The sequence below is a fragment of the Zea mays genome, chromosome 7 (assembly GCF_902167145.1).
Source record: "Zea mays cultivar B73 chromosome 7, Zm-B73-REFERENCE-NAM-5.0, whole genome shotgun sequence".
NCBI classification, from domain to species: domain Eukaryota; kingdom Viridiplantae; phylum Streptophyta; class Magnoliopsida; order Poales; family Poaceae; genus Zea; species Zea mays.
The window spans coordinates 147,440,706-147,458,151 of NC_050102.1; positions in this window are offsets into that span (position 1 = coordinate 147,440,706).

Consider the following 17,446-nt stretch of genomic DNA (forward strand, 5'->3'; position numbering starts at 1 on the left):
AGATTCTTTCTTATCTTAATAGATTCATCTTTGTGGGGGACAGATATCCCCTGGGTCCACTGGAAGGATGGAAGACCTCGCGAAAGGCCTTGGGCCCATTATTTCGCAAGGCCATCCCTCCGTGGGCCTTGGGAAGAATGTCTGGTAGAATGGATCGACACAAGATTGGATCAACTCGAGCCCAGGCGGTCCAATGGATTTAAGTGTTATCCACAGCAGTGATCCAATTCTCCCGCGCTGCGCCCTCCGATGTCGGAACTGAATGATGATAAGTCGGCAGAATTATAGGAAGATAAGCTCAGTCGGTTCACTATTACTTAGGCGCACGTTGTTATCATATCTGCATGTAGCGCCCCACGGTCGAATATATAAGGCCTAGGGGGCACCCCATCAAACAACAACTCACTCATTAGCCATCTACTGAGCTCTCTAGCATCCTTCATACTAGAGAACTCCCCTATAACCTACCACATAAAAGATCCACACCAGGAAGTAGGGTATTACGCCTCTCCAAGTGTCCTAAACCTATACAAAATTGTCCACTTTCTCTCGTGCATCTAGCACAAACCATCGAGCTACAGTCGGTAACACCGTCCTACTGCAAAAAGCACCTCGAGGGGCAACCCCAGGTGCGCGGTCGGACCCAAAACACCGACAGCTGGCGCACCAGGTAGGGGGTGTGTCACTGATCCAAGCTAGCTCAGTGGCCATCGCTTTCCAGCACAAGATCGCTCTCCGCCCTAGATCCATGTTCTACTTTGGGACCATCTCATCTGTGGCAAACGAAGAAGGGACTCTACACCGCATAGCAGATCTGCCAAAGAGAAAACCTTCCTCGATAATCTTCGGGAAAGCCGGAACGAAACAGGAAATAGCGCAACCTCCAGCGCTCCGTGCGAAGACCACCTCCTGCAAGCCGGGAGCAGAAAATTCATTCACCCGAAGAACCCCGTTGTCCACCTCATCCACATAAGAGTGGACACAGATTACGAGGAAAAAAGAAACAAAGACCCGTCAGGCTGCCCTTCTGGTGCCTCCGCCCTCAAAGGAGAACAGAAAGAGTGGAATCGTCCCCCATCTCCAACGACGAACCAACTGTGCCTGGGGAAGAACCACCTCAACGGGAAGCTTGTCGACGAAGGAACCGACGCCGTAATGTCCGGCGGCATCATGAAGCCGGAGAACGGGACCCGGCACAGCCTATATCACCAGATGAGATCTCGGAGGTGGGAGAAACTCCAGACGAACGAGTCTTCAAGGAGAGAAGAAATTCCCGCTGACGTGATCATCGACAAGCTCAAGAGCAAGCCGAGCAGGAGGCGAGACAACGTCGAGAGAATCCCCTCCTCAAATGAAACCTGAACACCGACTTCGCCCAAGCCATGAACACACCGAGCGAGGTCGGTGGAGTGTTAGCTCGAATAGCCGATGGCCTCCCTCGGACTCCAGACGCCGAGGGCAATCGGCGGCTGCTCACTTGGGTAGCTAACCATCTTCTGCCTCTCGCTCATCCTCCGAGCGATCTACGACACGCCATCAATAGTCGACGGGACGCACGGAGCTCCATCAATGCTTCGCGCGAATGATGACATGAGAACGAGATTCGGCGCCGAGAAGAGTATGATCGGGATCACTGCATCCCTGCGCGAAGTCAGGCCACCAGGGTTGAGTCGGCAACAGCTTCAACTGGCGGCACAACCCGAGGACGGTCGAGGTAGCACGTCGACAACTCCCCTCCCCGGGACCGACACCACAACCATCGACAGGAAGACACGTGTGGAGTATCGGCGATTACTCCATGTTTCAGGGCCATTCAGTGGCCCCCCTAACTTCAAGGTCTCCAACGTCGACAAGTACGAGCCCAAGCAGGACCCGGGAGGCTGGTTGGCCGTCTATACCACCGCTGCCCAGGCCACTGGGGCAACTGAAGATGTGATGACAGCGTATTTGCCCATCGTCCTTGGGCAAGATGCGCTGCAATCGCTACGACACCTGCCTCGACACTGCATCGACGATTGGAGCGACTTCAATCGGCATTTTATCGCCAACTTCCAATCCCTCTCCGACAAGCCGGCGCAGCCATGGGACCTCAAATCCATCAGGCACCGAGGGAATGAGACTCTCCTATCATACTTCAAAAGGTTTCAGACCATGAGAAATCGTATCCTCGAGGTTGCGGAAGCAGCAATGATCGAAGATTTCTACCGGGGATCTAATGACTCGGCCTTCGTTCGAGCCATACTGCAAAAGGCGCCGACTACCTCCGAGCAGCTGTTCAGGGGAGCGGACCTCTACATCACCGCCGACGAATGAGCTTAGGACCTCATCGGAGGAGCGAAGCTTACACCGCCGGCACCACGACGCGACGTGAACCAACAATCCGACAAGCGTTGGGAGAAGAGGCCTCGCGAAGAAGTCCACGCCGCCGGACCACCCGCCTCTCGCGCCCGAGGGGCACCCCGCAGAGGCGAACGTACATTGGACAACATCCTCGATGCCCAATGTCCGTACCATAAGGACATGCGCCACACTCTCCGGAACTGCAGAGACTTCAAGCACTCTGTCGGGAACGGCCGACCCTTCCAACCTCTGCCACCTCCCCCACCACGAGGAGGACCCGGAGAACCTCGACAGCCTCAGCAGCAGGAAGGGGAGGAGGCAGAGCATTCCCACGCGTCGACGGAGAAGTCAACGTCATCTTCAGCGGACACCGGTCACAAGAAAGCAAGAGGCAGCAAAAGCTCAACGACTGTCAGATACTGGTGGCGGCCACCAGTCCTCCCGCACCGTATCGATGGTCCGAACACCCTATCACCTTCACTCGGGCGGATCAATGGCTAAACTTCGATCATCCGGGCAAATACCCGCTCCTCGTCAATCCGGTGATCTGAGAGAGCAGGGTAAAGAAGGTGTTAGTGGACGGGGGAAGCAGCATCAACGTCACCTTCCCTCGGACACTCCAAGGCTTGGGAGTCGCACTCAAAGAGCTCCACGAATCAGACACTCCTTTCTTCAGCATTGTGCCGACTGAAGGAGAGTACCCACTCGGACACATCTACATGTCGGTCACCTTCGGAACTCCGGAAAACTACAGAATCGAGTTCCTAAGGTTCGAGGTAGCAAGTTTCGACTGCGGATACAACGCTATCATCGGCAGGCCAGGATTGGCGAAATTCATGGCCATTCCACACTATACATACATGATATTGAAGATGTCGGGAGCACAAGGGATCATCACCGTGCGCGCTGACTTCCAAGGCACCGCAGAATGCTTCCAAGTGGCCATTCAGGCGGCCCTCACCACCAAACCATCGACGACTTCTTCCGCGCAGGCGAACTCAAAGCCTGAGGAGGACCTCGCAGTACCTGCAAATGAAGCTCAAGTCGTGACCTCTATGCGGCCGACTGAAGAAACGAAAAGAATCAACCTCGGGTTCGCTGATGAACGCAAGACCACCATCATCAGCTCTAGCTTGGATGACAAATAGGAAGGCACGCTCGTCTAGTTTCTGCAAGATAACCGAGACGTATTCGCATGGCAACCTGTGGATATGCCGTGAGTCCCGAGAGAGCTGGCCGAGCACAAACTGAAGGTCTATCCCCAGGCGAGGCCGATCTGACAAAAGTTGTGTCGCTTCACGCTCGACAAGAGAGAAGCTATCTATGCTGAGTTAGCTCGCTTAGTCGCAGCAGGGTTCATTAGAGAAGTACTGCATCCTGAGTGGTTAGCAAATCCTGTTCTTGTACTCAAAAAGAATAAAGTGGATTGGCGCATGTGTGTCGACTATACGGATCTCAACAAACACTGTCTGAAGGATCCCTTCAGACTTCCTAGAATAGATCAGGTGGTAGACTCAACCGCCGGATTGTGACGGAACTGCCCGAATTATTCCAACTTAAGTGCCTAAGCCCTGCCTTAGAGGCTAGACCACACTTAAATGGGAATAACCCGTCAATCCCTCGGATCTAGTCCGACACGGCCACTGACAGGATCAAGTACCACAATCTCACTCGATGGTGAGTCACAGAGCAAATACAATAAAGCATAAAACCATGCATGTAAGAGTATTAAAATTATTACATCACCATCGGAGTTTTGCAAAAGTAGTCATCATTGTTCGAAGTGCAGCGGAAATAAACTAACGGTAAATAAACAGAGAGATGGGGAAGCCTGTCCCATCACTCCTCATGCTCCTCCTCAGCCGAGGTAGGGTCCCACTCGACAGTCCAACCCGGTGGCAAGATGGACGGCCAAGTCACTCCAGCAACCATGTCCTCCAGAGAACCTGTAAAATTAGGCCACAAGCAAGGCTGAGTATACTAATACTCAGCTAGACTTACCCGGTGTGAGGAGTCTACTCCTCTACCTCTAGACATGCAGCTGTTTGACTGTGGGGTTTGGTTGCCAAAAGCACTAGCTGAGTTTCTAAGTCAAGTTTTATCTTTGTCAATTTAAGTGTGACTCTCTTAAGGCTAAATGTGTACTATCTACTCATACATAGTAGCAAACATTATTAGTAATCAACATCTTATATCAACTCATCATATTTTCACTTGTTACTCAATGCAGTACAATGGATCAAGCAGTCTCATTAGCTGCGAGAAGCAGACGATTCGAATCGAGTTTTTATCCTTGCAAGGTAAACCTAAACACACGACGTGGCGAGGCACTCCGTCCTCACACACATCAACCGTCCCCATCGATTCCCCGTCAGCAAAGAGGGGCTCACCGCCTTGGCGTACAATGCCTCACTGACCCCGACCGCCGTCGTGCAGTGACCGCACTTGTACCCACCATAACCGGAATGGGAGACCACGTCTCAGGTCGCATGAGGAGGGCAATCTGCTGCCAGGTTCAATCAGGTACTAGGCTTACCGATTTACCATATTTCTCGGCATATGTTTAGTACGTTCAAACGCTTGACACAGGTATCCGCACGTTAATCCTTATTCCAATTTCACCTCGTAGACCACGCATCCCCATGGATCCGTGTCCACCAACCAACTATCATTATGATATGAAAAGTGGGTACAACCAATTCCTGATCTCGCGCGAGTGCTAGAAAAATCACTCGTCTTCTACCGAGATCCAAATTAAATAAAGCAACTACTCGACCTAGCATACTAGTATCCATCTCAAAAAGGAATCCTGAGTTCATGCAACTAGGGTTTCAGTCAACTCCTACACTTAAGTGCACAGTACAAGCCTACAAACAATAAGTGTAGTAAAATAGCATATATAAACGGTTATGCATAAAACCAGGGCTTGCCTTCCAAGGCTGTGGCAGGCAGATCCTCTGGTGCAGACTCGGGTGCTGGATCCGGGGCTACCTCTTGAGCAGCTCCTTGCTCCGGCATGAGGACGTACTCTCCGTCAGCAAGGTTACAGTCTATCGAAATACAATGAACATGTATGTCATGATTATGCAGGATTTAATAATATTATGCTAAGAGAAGAAAAACTAAGTTAATGAGTAACTCAGGGTTTGCTTGGTCATACGAGGCTTTTAATGGTTTATGCTTATCACTTCTAGGTTTAGGATTTGTTAGGGAAAGGCATAGTGGATTGGTATTTCCTTTATATATTTTAGTGGACAATTTACAAAGGGTTTTAGGATGACACTAATTTCCATTATTCATTTTCCTTTCTTTATTTTCTATTTATGAATTCTAGTGGGGGTTTGAACTACAACAGTAGTTTAACTTTCTCCAAAAATTCTGTAAAAATTACAGTGGGTTGCCATTGGTCATTATAGCCTGTTCTAGGAATTTGAGGTTTAAAATAAAAAGGCTATGCTTTAGACAAAACTAACAAAAGTTGTGTAAAATGGGCCAATTTGCACTACATCTCTTAATTAGATGTGAGTTCTGCCCTAAGGGTTATTTTTGTTGGCATCTAACAGTAATAATAGGCTTCTGTGCCAAAAATCACAGAAAGCTAAGGGGTAGTCATTTAGTTATGATTTTCTAAAGTTAAATGCCAAAAAGGCACTTTCTACTACATTATTATTTGAAAAATGTCAAACAGCATATTTCATATTTTTCCTAAGTTCTTAATAACAAAACATTAATTATCCCAAGGGTTGGGGTGTTTTCACCTTGGGGTTATTTTTGTAGGGTTTTTCTAAGTTTTTCTTGTTTTCTTCAAATAAAAGGGATCCTACTTATTTCATATTAAACCAGGGTATAGTAGATTTTTCTAGTAAACTACATTGAATAAGGACTCTAACAAAAATAAGGGTGCCCTCTAGTTCATTATTTAAATCACCTTTTCTATTTTTCTTAACTTTAAGCATATTGTAAATTAAATGGCAAAAACCAACTTAATGGGTTGGACAGAGAAGTTTAGCTTCTAAACAGGTCAGTAGGTGGATATAAACCTCTCCAAATTTTTCTAACCCTAGTCAAATAGTGCAACTATTTTTTTGCCCTATTATTTAGCTTTTGGCCAAAACAATAATTAAATTAGAACCTTATAGTTTTCTGCAGTACTTAAGGGTTTTATATTTTTCCTAAGCAGTTTACATTATTTAAAGTCTGACAAAATTGGTTTGACCAAATTTTGATGAACTAAACAGAAGTTATGAATTATTAAAGTTTCTGTTCAAATTTAAAATCAGATTTAATAAAGGTTTTCTAGAAAAGCAGTTTACACCGAGGACCCTGGGTTATTTCCAAACTAACTCTCTCAGTTATACCCCCGTGTTACTATTCATTTGAGTCACTGACATTTCACAAAACCCCCCAGACTTCTTTCCTTCTCCCCTGTGGTCCTTCCCTAGGTTTAAACAGTACCCGCTAGAAAGAAAAGGGTGGCGCGGCTTACCGGCGGCGAGGGAGGTCCGGCGAGGGGCGGGGTTGGCTCGGGGAGGCTCTGGCGGTCACAGTGATGTATGGCTCGACGGAGGGGATGGCCGGAATCACTCGGTCCACGTGCGCAGGCGGGTGTCCTCGTCGGCGGCGGGTGTGCCGGCCAAATCACGGCGATCTGGTTCAATCCAATGGCACAGTGAGCTCCACGGGGTGACGTAGAGACTGTGTGCACAAGGAATCGGAAAATGGTTCAGTGGATTACCCGGTCCACGCACTCCGGCGGGGTTGTGAACTCCGGCGACCGTGGACTGGCCTCTCCGGCGAAGCAGGCTTCGATTCCTCGCTCGGGGAGCTTCACCGAGGTGTGCTCACTCGTCTTCGAGGGTTGGACGGGGTTGGGAAAAGCTGGGTTGGCCGGTCTACGGCGGCAGGGGCTCGGGTGGCCGCGGACATGCCGCGCACGGGCAAACGACGGTGAGTTGAGCTCCAGTGAGGTTTGAGCGTGCGCGGAAGAGTGTGGTCGACGCCCGAGCGGGTTTTATAGGTGCAGGCGCGGGCCATGGCGTCGGCTGGCCTTTGGCGCGACGCGGGGCGCGCGCGGGTGTGCTCTGGCGTGCACAGAGCGCGTCGAACACGTGGAGCTTTTCTTCTGCCCGTGTTCCACAGCTCGCCCAAGTCGCAAACGTGTGAATCTTGGCAAAAATCCGGCGCGAGTCTTTTCCTGGCACCTAGGGCTGTCTCTCATCCATGAGTTGCCATGGCAGATATGGCCTAGGTAGGGAGATCTTCGGTCGCCAAATCAGGTATGTCACTCTGCCCACCTCGCGACAAAAACCATGCCAAGGCATGTCAAACGTCAAGGTCTCGGGCTCAACTTTTTCCAGTGGGTGCCCTAGGTGGTATGCCACATTTTTGGTATAGAACATAGGTGGTTTTGGTGCCATCTCCAAGGTGAACACGACTGATCTTTAGTGTAGGTGTAGTTTTTGACTTAGAGAGAATTAGAGAGCTCTAGCTCTCTCTCTACTTAAGGAATGGATTTGGGGTTTCTCCAGGGGTCTTTTTGCAACATTTTCTTCCCATAATTGCTGGTTATAAGGTTACTTAAAGTTTGGTTAAATATTAACTCATGGTTTGCACATTTGCTTATTCTCTCCCCCTCTCAACCATGGTTTTGGGAGATAGGATTCAAGAGAGGTTTAGGGTTTACTCTCCTCTTGTCCAAGGTAGTGAGTGCACCAAAGTTTGAGTGATGCTCTTAGGTCATTAACAATCTTGATTAACACATGGTCTCCAAGGTTCTTATGTTCTCCTTAAGTTTTTACCACATGTGATCACAGTCATTAGTACCAAGGTGTGCTCTAGCCATGGTAACACCTGAGGTGTTACAGCCCTCCCCCCTTAAAGGAATCTCGTCCCGAGATTTTAGGCAGAGTCCTCTAGAGGGTGCTACTAAGGCATGATGGTGTGCTACTCTTTCTTATACTCAAGTTTCTCTTGTTAACTGCTCTTCGAATGTCATTCTCTTTGCAACTTCAGAAGGAAGTCCTTTTTAAGTTAAATTCACGACTTAGACTATCCTTGTTATCTAAGTTTTTCTTATAATTGTATTCAAAGGGCAGGTGGGGGTGGGGGTTTTGGGTTACATACCGACTCCTTTGGGCAGAAAGTCGGGGAAGCGAGAGCGTAGAAAATCCTCAGTCTCCCATGTAGCTTCTTCTGCTGAATGGTGACTCCACTGAACTTTATACATTCTGATTGACCTTGCCCGTGTTGATCTCTCCTTCTGATCCAATACCTTGACGGGGTACTCTTGATAGGACAAGTCTGGTTCTATCTCAATGTCCGGTTCCGGTAGCACTTCAGTGGGTAGGCGAACACATTTCTGCAGCTGAGATACATGGAACACATTGTGAATTGCTGACATGTGAGGTGGCAATTCCAATTGATAGGCGACGGGTCCACAACTTGCTTTGATCTCATAGGGTCCAATGTAGCGAGGAGCTAACTTGCCCTTGATTCCGAATCTCTGGACACCCTTGGTGGGTGATACCTTAAGATAAACATGATCTCCCACTTCAAACTGTAGAGGCTTCCGCCTTTTGTCATGATAGCTCTTTTGCCTGGCCTGAGCAGCTTCTAAGTTCTTTGTAATAACCCTGACCTTTTCCTCTGCCTCAAGTACCAAATCTGGCCCAAATATTTCCCTTTCTCCGGCTTGAGACCAATTCAGCAGGGTTCTACATCTTCTCCCATACAAAGCTTCAAAAGGTGCCATCTTTAGACTGGACTGATAGCTGTTATTGTAAGAAAACTCTGCCAAGGAAAGACACTTGTCCCAATCCTTTCCGTAGTGTAGTGCGCATGCCCTTAACATATCTTCCAAAATCTGGTTTACCCTTTCTGTCTGGCCATCTGTTTGGGGATGGTATGCTGAGCTTCGTATGACTTGGGTCCCAAGTGATTCTTGCAGCTGCTCCCAAAAGCGTGCCACAAACAGTGCTCCTCTGTCAGATACAATGGTCTTTGGAATACCATGCAATCGCACTATTTGATCAACATAAATTTCCGCATACTTCTCTGTCTTGTGGGTGGTATGCACTGGTAAGAAATGAGCAGTCTTGGTCAATCTGTCCACAATAACCCAAATGGAATCATGGTGCCTGGAGGTATTGGGCAATCCTACGATAAAGTCCATGCAAATGTCCTCCCATTTCCAAGATGGTATGGGAAGGGGTTGCAAAGGGCCTGCTGCCTTCAAATGACTGGCTTTGATTCTCTGGCAGGTATCGCACTCGGATATGTACTTGGCAATTTCCCTCTTCATTCTGGTCCACCAATATAAAGATCTGAGATCATGGTACATTTTGTTGCTACCAGGGTGCACGGAGAACTTGGAAAGGTGAGCTTCATCCAGTATCTTCTTTCTGAGCTCAGGGTCCTTGGGAACAACCAATCGATCTCCAAACCATAAAATTCCCTTGCTGTCCTAACGGAAGCACTTGTATTTCTCTGCCTTCTGCTTGATCATTTCTTTGAAAACCTGAACACCCTTATCTTCAATCTGTGCCCTGACTATTTGCTCTTGCAATGTGGGCTCTACCGAGATATAACTTAAATCACCTGAAGCAACAACTTCCAGGTTCAGCTTGCACAATTCATCGCACAGGGTGGTAACTCTTGCATCCATGCTCATACAATTGCACTGAGCCTTTCTGCTCAAGGCATCTGCTACAACATTGGCTTTGCCAGGATGGTAATGCACTTCCAAATCATAATCCTTGATTAACTCCAACCATCTTCTCTGCCTCATGTTCAGATCTGCCTGAGTGAAGATGTACTTGAGACTCTTGTGATCAGTGTAGATGTTACAGTGAGCTCCCATCAAGTAGTGTCTCCATATCTTAAGAGCATGAACCACAGCGGCCAATTCCAGATCATGTGTAGGGTAGTTCTGCTCATGGGGTCTGAGTGCTCGGGAAGCATATGCAATGACTCTGTTATCTTGCATTAAGACACATCCCAATATTGTACCAGAAGCATCATAATAAACTTCAAATGGCTTGGTGTTATCAGGTTGAGCCAGCACTGGGGCTGTTGTCAAATGCTGCCTCAGCGTATGAAAGGCATCTTCGCACTTCTGGCTCCAATCATACTTGGCTCCCTTCTTTAACAATTCAGTCATTGGTTTGGCAATTCTGGAGAAATCCAGAATAAATCATCGATAATACCCTGCCAATCCCAGAAAACTCCGAATCTGCCTCACTGTAGTCGGGGGTTTCCAATCCATCACCTCTTGTACCTTCTCAGGATCAACTGATATCCCATCCTGAGAAATTGTGTGACCCAAGAATTTGATCTCCTTCAGCCAGAATTCACATTTAGACCACTTAGCATAAAGACGATGATCGTGCAGTCGCTGAAGCACAATGTGCAGGTGCTCAGTATGTTCGTCTTCATTCTTGGAATAGACCAGAATATCATCAATGAAAACGACCACGAACTTGTCCAATTCTGGCATAAACACTGAGTTCATCAGGTACATGAAATAAGCCGGGGCATTGGTCAGCCCAAAAGACATTACCAAAAACTCATAAAGCCCATATCTGGTGGAGAAGGCCGTCTTGGGAATATCACTGGCACGGATCTTGATCTGGTGGTAGCCCGAGCGAAGGTCTATCTTGGAGAATACCTTGGCTCCTACCAACTGATCGAACAGAACATCAATGCGGGGCAGTGGGTATTTGTTCTTGATAGTCACCGCATTGAGAGGGCGGTAGTCAACACACATTCTCAAACTATCATCCTTTTTCTTCACGAATAAGGCTGTACATCCCCATGGTGAAGTACTTGGGCGAATAAACCCCTTGTCCAACAACTCTTGCAATTGCTTTTTCAGTTCTGCCAATTCTGCGGGAGGCATCCTATAGGGTCTCTTGGAGATAGGAGCAGTCCCGGGTTGCAATTCGATTGCGAACTCAATGTCTCGGTCAGGTGGCATCCCTGGCAATTCATCCGGAAACACATCCGGGTAGTCACAGACCACTGGGATCTTTTCCACTGGGGATTCTATCATAACGAAGGCACAGGAACGGGTACAACCTTGGTCGGGCAAATATAAAACAGTCTCACCATAAGCAGGGGAATGAATTTCAATGGCCCTGGCTGCAATATCCAATACTGCCCGATGCCTGGTCAACCAGTCAGTTCCCAATATAATATCCACGCTATCCAATCCTAAGATGAGAAGGGTGGTTCTAATCACAAGACTACCAAATTTTATAGGCACTTGCCTGTTGATTTGATAAGTGGCAACCCTGCCTCCTGGTGTTGAAATGGTAATGCCCCCATTGGTGTGGTGAAAGGGTAACTGGCACTTGGCACTAAATTTGGCACTGATAAAACTATGCGATGCACCAGAATCAAAAAGAATAATAGCAGGATAATTCAAAACTGTAAAGATACCAGTCATGACGGGTGCTCCCTCTGGAATATCAGCCATGGTGGTGAAGTTCAGCCTGCCCTGCCTCACTTGCACCTTCTGTCTCTTGCCTTGATTCTGATTCACATTCTGCCCTTGCCTCTGCTGGTTCCTGGGGCAATTCTTGGCATAATGTCCGGTGTTGCCGCATGTGAAACACCTATTATCATTTGCCTGGCGATACTGCTGCTGCTGCTGATTGTTTCTCTGAGCTGGAAACTGGGTGCGGTCGGGTGCCTGCTGCTGCTGCTGCGGTCGGATCACCCATCTCCCTTGCTGCTGCTGGGGTCCCCTGTTCTGAGTGTCAGACACAATCCTGAAGCGCTGTGGCTGAGCTGAGGGTCCTGCCACAGGGGTCTTCCTCTTCTTTTCTGCCTGTCGGGCTGTGATGCAGTCCTCCTGGGAGATAGCCATGTTGACCAACTCATTGTAGCTGTTGGCCCTGACGGTGTTGAGACGGTCACGGAGCTTAGTGTTGAGCCCCTCCTGAACCTGTCTCTCTTCTTCTCATCCGTATCTGCCTGATACCCAGCATACTGGCACAGGTCATTAAAAGCCTGAGCACACTGCAACACTGTCCTGTTGCCCTGAGTGAGTGCCAGAAACTCGTTGAGCTTTCAGTCCATAATCCCGGCTGGTATGTGGTGTCCCCGGAAAGCTGCCTTGAACTCTCTCCATTCCACCTCTCGATCCTCTGGCTGCATGGCAAGGAAATGGTCCCACCAAGTCCTTGCGGGTCCGCGAAGCTGCTGGGTGGCGAACCTGACTTTAGTGACCTCTGAACAAGCTCCATGGAGTAGCGGGAATTTGGATTCCACTACTCTCAACCACACATCTGCATCAAGTGGGTCCTCTGCCCTTGTGAACAATGGAGGCTGGGTACTGAGGAACTCCTGGTAGGTAGCTGCCGCGGGGTGACGCTGATGGTCCCCACCACCATAATGCTAAGGTGGTGGCTGACGCTGAGCTAGCTGCCTCAAGATCTCGTTCTGTTGAGCCATTAGCTCCTGCAGAGTGGGAGGCGGTGGCGGCGGTGGAGGAACGTGCTCATTCTGGCCACGACGCTGTCTCCCGGCCATCTGAAAAATCACATATATACTTAATACCATATCTCCAAATTCAAGGTTTAATCGCGGTGAAGGAGTCAAAGGCAAATTGATAGATTCTGACATAAACAAAAAGGATTTCAAAAGGCATAAACTTTCCTTCCAAATTTAAAAATGACATCATCCATCAACCATGCTTCCAAAAGAGTTTATCACGGTTACATCAACGGTCCCAAAAAGACTCAACTCTATCTAGCCTCGTACCCTAGGGGTGCAAAAGCTAAGCTAGCTGCGAGGAGTCCTACCATCACCAACTTCTAACTCTATCCCTGACACCTAGTGAGCGAACGAGGCAACACTCGACTCGGGGGAAGGTGGTCTCCCGGAGCCAGCAGTGTCCACGCTGGAGGCAGGCTCCTCTCCTCCCTCAATGTCGACGTCCTCGTTGGCCTCCATGTCCTGGATCTCCTGGTGATGCATATCCAGGTGCTCATTAGCCTCGGCAAGCTACTGCTGGGTGTTAATGAGCTGATCCTCGAGAACCTCGATGGTGTTCTCCCTGGTCCCCACTAATTCCTCCAACTCTTGGATCTCATTGGATAGCTGCTCCACCTGCAAATCCTTTTCCACCATCTCAGTGGACAAATCAACCACAAGCTCCTCTCTGTTGTCCAAAGTGGTCTTTGTCGCCTCCAATAGTGCCATCAGATGGGACATCGCCTCACCGCGCATCACTTGCAGACGGTATAGAGCATTCATGCACCGTACGGTCAAGTGCGCAGTCTGACCTGGGTAGATAGCCCAGATGTCCTTGGCATGCTCCACCCAATCCTTCCACATTGGGTCGTCCTCCCTTTTCGCGGGGAACAAGCCAATGGGGTGGGTAGACAGCTCCAAGGGATGGAACCCGCAGAAAGTGGTCAGCCCGTGCAGAGCAATCGCCTCTATCGTGTCCTCAGCCCGGTATCCAAAAGACTCAGAGTCCAACGAACGCCAGCCTGGCTGTAGGGGATGAGGCTCCAGGGTCATCCTCACTCTACAGCGGGGCACTCGGTGCTTCTCGAATTGTTACATCGCGTACTGAGGAGGCGTCATGTATCCGGCCCCCTGAAGTACCACCCACAAAATGCGGGGAAAGCCCTCTCGTGCAAGCCCGTCAGTGTGGGATAGCACATTCCCGTCGTCTGAGGATCCGTGGGAAGTCATCTGTGTACAGTTAAGCGTAAGTAAAAGAAAAAGAATTATAAAAAGAGCAAGAAAAATAAAACTCTGCTTCTCTCCAACTATATAAAAATGGTATTAGGATACTTAGTTGGTCATCATTTTGTTTTTAAGTCTTTACTCAATTATCCATTTGCTTAATTAAGAATGCATGCATGCTCGTCCTAAACGACCTCACATTAATGTAAAGGAAATAGGGAAGAACTCCCATCCTTTAAAGTGGCCTGTAGGGCCTAATCACTTAGCCACCTAGCTACCCTTCTATCATCCTAAGGCTTCACGTCCTAGGTTTATCCTGCTCGTCCTACTATCTATCCAACATTGTTTCTATCAAGTTTTACTTCGGAAAAGGATGGTATTTATATTTTATTGATTCCTCTGTGGTGGTACAAGCTCCGATACCAGCTGTGGCGGAACTGCCCGAATTATTCCAACTTAAGTGCCTAAGCCCTGCCTTAGAGGCTAGACCACACTTAAATGGGAATAACCCGTCAATCCCTCGGATCTAGTCCGACATGGCCACTGACAGGATCAAGTATCACAATCTCACTCGATGGTGAGTCACAGAGCAAATACAATAAAGCATAAAACCATGCATGTAAGAGTATTAAAATTATTACATCACCATCGGAGTTTTGCAAAAGTAGTCATCATTGTTCGAAGTGCAGCGGAAATAAACTAACGGTAAATAAACAGAGAGATGGGGAAGCCTGTCCCATCACTCCTCATGCTCCTCCTCATCCGAGGTAGGGTCCCACTCGACAGTCCAACCCGGTGGCAAGATGGATGGCCAAGTCACTCCAGCAACCATGTCCTCTAGAGAACCTGTAAAATTAGGCCACAAGCAAGGTTGAGTATACTAATACTCAGCTAGACTTACCCGGTGTGAGGAGTCTACTCCTCAACCTCTAGACATGCAGCTGTTTGGCTGTGGGGTTTGGTTGCCAAAAGCACTAGCTAAGTTTCTAAGTCAAGTTTTAACTTTGTCAATTTAAGTGTGACTCTCTTAAGGCTAAATGTGTACTATCTACTCATACATAGTAGCAAACATTATTAGCAATCAACATCTTATATCAACTCATCATATTTCCACTTGTTACTCAATGCAGTACAATGGATCAAGCAGTCTCATTAGCTGCGAGAAGCAGACGATTCGAATCGAGTTTTTATCCTTGCAAGGTAAACCTAAACACACGACGTGGCGAGGCACTCCGTCCGATACCAGCTGTGGCGGAACTGCCCGGATTATTCCAACTTAAGTGCCTAAGCCCTGCCTTAGAGGCTAGACCACACTTAAATGGAAATAACCCGTCAATCCCTCGGATCTAGTCCGACATGGCCACTGACAGGATCAAGTACCACAATCTCACTCGATGGTGAGTCACAGAGCAAATACAATAAAGCATAAACCCATGCATGTAAGAGTATTAAAATTATTACATCACCATCGGAGTTTTGCAAAAGTAGTCATCATTGTTCGAAGTGCAGCGGAAATAAACTAACGGTAAATAAACAGAGAGATGGGGAAGCCTGTCCCATCACTCCTCATGCTCCTCCTCAGTCGAGGTAGGGTCCCACTCGACAGTCCAACCCGGTGGCAAGATGGACGGCCAAGTCACTCCAGCAACCATGTCCTCTAGAGAACCTGTAAAATTAGGCCACAAGCAAGGCTGAGTATACTAATACTCAGCTAGACTTACCCGGTGTGAGGAGTCTACTCCTCTACCTCTAGACATGCAGCTGTTTGGCTGTGGGGTTTGGTTGCCAAAAGCACTAGCTGAGTTTCTAAGTCAAGTTTTAACTTTGTCAATTTAAGTGTGACTCTCTTAAGGCTAAATGTGTACTATCTACTCATACATAGTAGCAAACATTATTAGCAATCAACATCTTATATCAACTCATCATATTTCCACTTGTTACTCAATGCAGTACAATGGATCAAGCAGTCTCATTAGCTGCGAGAAGCAGACGATTCGAATCGAGTTTTTATCCTTGCAAGGTAAACCTAAACACACGACGTGGCGAGGCACTCCGTCCTCACACACATCAACCGTCCCCATCGATTCCCCGTCAGCAGAGAGGGGCTCACCGCCTTGGCGTACAATGCCTCACTGACCCCGACCGCCGTCGTGCAGTGACCGCACTTGTACCCACCATAACCGGAATGGGAGACCACGTCTCAGGTCGTGTGAGGAGGGCAATCTGCTGCCAGGTTCAATCAGGTACTAGGCTTACCGATTTACCATATTTCTCGGCATATGTTTAGTACGTTCAAACGCTTGACACAGGTATCCGCAAGTTAATCCTTATTCCAATTTCACCTCGTAGACCACACATCCCCATGGATCCGTGTCCACCAACCAACTATCATTATGATATGAAAAGTGGGTACAACCAATTCCTGATCTCACGCGAGTGCTAGAAAAATCACTCGTCTTCTACCGAGATCCTAATTAAAGAAAGCAACTACTCGACCTAGCATACTAGTATCCATCTCAAAAAGGAATCCTGAGTTCATGCAACTAGGGTTTCAGTCAACTCCTACACTTAAGTGCACAATACAAGCCTACAAACAATAAGTGTAGTAAAATAGCATATATAAACGGTTATGCATAAAACCGGGGCTTGCCTTCCAAGGCTGTGGCAGGCAGATCCTCTGGTGCAGACTCGGGTGCTGGATCCGGGGCTACCTCTTGAGCAGCTCCTTGCTCCGGCACGAGGACGTACTCTCCGTCAGCAAGGTTACAGTCTATCGAAATGCAATGAACATGTATGTCATGATTATGCAGGATTTAATAATATTATGCTAAGAGAAGAAAAACTAAGTTAATGAGTAACTCAGGGTTTGCTTGGTCATACGAGGCTTTTAATGGTTTATGCTTATCACTTCTAGGTTTAGGATTTGCTACGGATAGGCATAGTGGATTGGTATTTCCTTTATATATTTTAGTGGACAATTTACAAAGGGTTTTAGGATGACACTAATTTCCATTATTCATTTTCCTTTCTTTATTTTCTATTTATGAATTCTATTGGGGGTTTGAACTACAACAGTAGTTTAACTTTCTCCAAAAATTTTGTAAAAATTACAGTGGGTTGCCATTGGTCATTATAGCCTGTTCTAGGAATTTGAGGTTTAAAATAAAAAGTCTATGCTTTAGACAAAACTAACAAAAGTTGTGTAAAATGGGCCACTTAGCACTACATCTCTTAATTAGAGGTGAGTTCTGCCCTAAGGGTTATTTTTGTTGGCATCTAATAGTAATAATAGGCTTCTGTGCCAAAAATCACAGAAAGCTAAGGGGTGGTCATTTAGTTATGATTTTCTAAAGTTAAATGCCAAAAAGGCACTTTCTACTACATTATTATTTGAAAAATGTCAAAC